Source organism: Camellia sinensis, unplaced genomic scaffold (assembly GCF_055761805.1).
Source record: "Camellia sinensis isolate YWXY unplaced genomic scaffold, ASM5576180v1 Unanchor10, whole genome shotgun sequence".
NCBI lineage: Eukaryota > Viridiplantae > Streptophyta > Magnoliopsida > Ericales > Theaceae > Camellia > Camellia sinensis.
Window position 1 is genome coordinate 7,857,581 of NW_028128988.1, and position 4,940 is coordinate 7,862,520.

Consider the following 4,940-nt stretch of genomic DNA (forward strand, 5'->3'; position numbering starts at 1 on the left):
TATATTTATATATAATTTAAATAAAGATAAGTCGATCTTGATGAGCCGAACTTATTCGAACTTGAACTCGGCTCATTTATTAAACGAGTCATGCCGAGCTGAGCCGAGCCCTTAACAAGCCGACGCGAATCAATTCACAAACAGCTCGTTGCATTTGCAGTCTTAACTGTAATCAACCCTGTCAATGTCCTATTTTCTTTCACTCTTTCTGTTTGATAATTAGATTCTTTTACAATTCACTTTATGCAGTGAAGTAATATATTTTGCTTAATTTTTGAAATTTACCTCCTCTTTTGTCCTCCTCAATCTACTAACTATTTCACATCCTTTTTGTGTGTACAAAGATTTTCCCCATTGATTTGAGTGATTCCTTGCTTCAACGACGTCAAAGTCCTTTCTTTTAGGCAAATGTTAGTATTTGTTAAGATATAATAAATAATTATAAATGTTATATACAGTAACATTGAAAGTAATAATAAGAAAAAATTAAGTGAAAAGTCCAATTGAAAGGGTATAAGGTATTAGATCTAAGGTAGAATCTTATTTGGTGATAAGAACATGTCGGAAAAGTCACTGGGACTGAAAAATTGGCTAGAAAAATTGCTGAAAAAGTCGTGGTGACTAGTGACCGGTGGCTTGCAGCAACAAATGGTAGTGGTGAGTTAGTGAAATGTATGATATTTAATAGATAGGTAGTTTAATGAATTCCAATAGATAAGAAAATAGGCTTGGTGAATTTCAACAGATAGACAAATTGGGTGATTTCAAGAAATAGACATATAGGTTGATTTGAACAGATAATTGTCCTTTTAAACAAATTGTATACTTTGGGCCTAAAGAGATTAATGGAGATCCATCAACACACACACACACACAGACACATAGATAGAGAGAGACCCGATCTCATTGGTAGGAGTTTCGACAACCATGTCATGATTAAATCGACATAAAAAAATGATCTGATCTAAAGGCATTAGTGAACATCTGAGTTGAAAATGGCTAGATCTGAAAGTCATCGATGATGGAAACAAAGGAAGAAGACAATGCGAAGAAGTGTGCGGGGTTGACGGCGATGGATAAAGGTGGTAGAGTGTAGATCAGCGAAAATAGAGTATAGATCGACAATAATGAAGGTGATTGGTGAACGTTGGTGAATGATGGTGGTGGTGGTAGTGGCCAAACAATGACGACAGTAGTAGTGAGTGGACGGTATGGCGATAGTGGTGGTGTTGCAACGATGACGGTAACGATGGTAGTGCGGCGACGACAGAGGTAGATGGTGGCGGTGTAAAGCACTCTAGAAAAATGGTAGAGAGAGAGAGAGAAGAAGATAAAAAAAATTATAGAAAAAGAGAGAAGATAATAAAAGAAAGAAATTTAATGAGGGAATAAATTTAATGGCAATATAGATATTGTAGGACCTATTGGTGCATTCCAAAAGTCAATAGGACCTATTACTATTTAGGGCAAATTACAAACACCGCCCTCGAGGTTTGATAAAAATACAGATTCCCCCATGAGGTTTGAGAAATTACAAATTGCCCCCTGAGGGTCAAATTTTCATAACAAATTAGGAGAAATTAGGGGGAAATCTGTATGAAAATAAAAACCTCGGGGGCAATTTGTTATGGAAATATAAACCTCAGGGGGCGGGATGTAATTTCTCAAACCTCAGGGGAGAATTTGTATTTTCACCAAACCTCGAGGGGGTGTTTGTAATTTGCCCTAGTATTTAAGTTTACTTAATAGGACTAATTAGTAATTAATCCGATATTTAGCTCATAGGATTAGGTTGTGGTGAGATTTTGTGCCCATTTAATATTTGAATTGGACTTAGGATATAAAATATTAATTAGAATTATCCAATAATTATATTAAAATTTTGTTAAATAATAATTAAAAGAATCTAAATAATTTAATCTCTTCAAGAAAAAATAAAAAATTAATAGTCTATATTTATTAAGTAAAATGGACGGGTTTAAGATTTGAATGTTTTTTTAAGATCGGATTATTTTTTTTTCATAGTGAACTGCAAAAGCCAAGGAAACAAAAAGCACGAGGACTAGGAGTACAAACAAATTGTAAAAAAATAATTTAATTATTTGTGACAGTGTCTTGGTCTTGCAAATGACTAAGAACTATTTTTGTGACATTCCTGTATCATAACAATCCACAAATTCATTGTTTTGCATCTAATTCATTCAGATTGAAATATTAATTTAAATAAATTTAAACAATACCCATTCACCCATTCATTGACATCCAAACCAAATATTAATAAAAGTAAATATAATCAATACACTTGCATTCATAATTTATTCACATTAAGTTTAATGATTAAAATATTATTTTTTCATTAAATTTCCTTAATAAAAATAAACAAATAGTTTAAATCGAAAACAAATCAAAATATTAAGATTTAAAATAAAAAAATTAAAAATTTATTTTATTATAAAATTCAAGCTTTAGAGTTTTCCCCTTTAAAATTTCATGAGCTAGCCTCATACATCTAGTTAGAGTATTTGTAGAATAACAAATTTTATTTCTTAATATTTTTGGACAAACTATTCGTCTTTCTTGTAATTTGTTTTTTGTATCAATTTGATTCTTATAATTTTAATTGTATCAATTTTTCACTATAATTTTTCACATTACTTTAATTTAGTTCAATTGAAACTATCTGTTGAGAAATTGAACACAAATTAAGAGCAAAATGGCTAGAATTGACGCAACGTGAAAAATTCAAATATAAAACTGATGCAATTGGGCCTATAAGAACCAAATTGACATGCGAGGGTCATGATATCTTTATTTATATGGAAGCCATTGGAACCAATAAGCATATATTTTATTTAGGGTAAATTACACCATTGGTCGTCTGGTTTAAGTAAAATGTTACTTTGGTTCTTGTAATTTTAATTTAAACAATTTGATCCTTATATTTTCAATTTTGTTGCAATGTGTTCCCTCCTTCATGTGTTGTTAACATTTTGAATGAAAAAAAATCACATATAAAACTAGAGGGACCAAAGTGAAATTCAAGGCAAACTATATGGACATCTAAAGGGATCAAAATAAAATTCAAAACAAATTGCAGAGGCTACATTGAATAATTTGGTCCCTCTAGTTTTACTGTATTTTTCAATTGTAAATTCTAATGGTAAGTGATGGAAGGACTACATTATAACAAAATTAAAAATGTAGAGACTAAATTATTCAAATTAAAATTGCAGGGACTGATAAAGTGACACTTTACTTAAACTATAGGGACTAACAGTGTAATTTATAGTTTTATCTACGAAAATTGATACAGATAAGATGTCTGTCGGACCCGAATTTCCCACGTTTCAAAAAATCTAAGGGCATGTTTTTGTTTAGCAAAATTATTATATAAAATCGAGATTATTAATTTATGTAAGTCACATTCCAGTATTTGGTTGCAAACAATGTTAACTAGATTATATATATGGTAGACATTCAATGGCACGATTTTTTGTTTATTTATGTATTTGTCAACAAAAGAAAATATTATTAAAGACTGTAGGTGGGTCCAAGGTTAGAGAGGTGATAGTGAGGCAAAACTATGCCAATGGTCCAATAATGGTTGAAGTGGTTGGAGAATGAGTAGCAGTAATTATCTGAGAGTTGAAGAGTGTGTAGCTGGTGAGGGTGAAGCAAGTAACTCAAGGAGAAGTGTATGGCAGTACCAAATTGGGCAACATCTCCCGAAACTCCCAAAATTCCTCTTGCTGAACCTTGGGAAATAGGTCCTATTTATAGGCTTTTCCTTGGTGCCAAGCGGACACCAAGTGGCCAAATAGAGAGAAGACATGTGTCCCAGAGGATCACATGGAATATTCTGCCTTGAGCCACTAGGCTGAAGGTCCCACGTGTCCCTCTGCATGTACTGTGTACTATCTGTTTGCCTCCGCAACTACCTTTTGACCCTTAACAAGTGCAGTTGCAGCAGGAGTTTGCCTCTGCACTTGCCTTCTCAGTTTAAACCTCAGCAAGTGCACTTGCAACGGTGAAACTTGTCGTTGCACTTGACTTCTCAGTTCAATTTGGCCAGCACGTGCATTCTCAGGACTCCATCAGCCTGCTATCGGTTATGTCTATGTTCACCTCAGCGAAGCCTCCACTCTTAGCCACCTAACCACAAACTCTCCAGCTTTCCAGGGTGAAGGCCACAGCCAAGCCAGCTATCAGTCATGCTGTGCCTTAGTACCAAGCCCAAGCGGGCTTCCTTAGTCCTGCCTATGCAACTAAGGCAGGTATGTGGCTTGGGTAACAGAAAGGGAGTCCTTTATACTCGGGCTACCTTGCTCCTATCTTCGCGGGGTTTCTGCGATAAACTGGTATTTCTGGGCCTGTTATCGACACCAAGCTAATAAACCGTGGGACCTGCTATCAGTCTTAGGCTCGTAATGCCTTCGGACCTGCTATCGGCGCCAAGGATTAGCCTATATTTGCGGAGGGAAGCCTCTTCCAAAAGTTGTTATGACCTTGGTAAGATATTCCCTCTGCAACTTAGTCGCTGCAGTAGTCATTTCCCGTGGCAAGTTAAGGCAGCATAACCGAAGATATTAGGGATAGCAGCGCCAATAGAATGCCTCTGTAACTTGGGCACTGAAAGTATTGTCTCAGCAACTTAGTTGCTTCAGTCTTCTCTTTCCTTCGGCAACTCCAGATGATCGTGGCACCGACATTACTTGGAATGGCGGCGGCACCGAAGATACTTAGACTGGCGGCGCTGAGACAAAGTCCCTTTGCAAATCTGTCGCTGCACATGTTTCCTCAACAACTTCCAATGGCAGCGGAACTGAAGTTAATTGGAATGGCGGCGTTGAGACAAAGTGCCTCAGTAACTCTGCCGCTGCATATGTCCCTTCGGTGACTTCACTGCTACAGGTGTTGCCTCTGCAACTTGACTTGGGCAT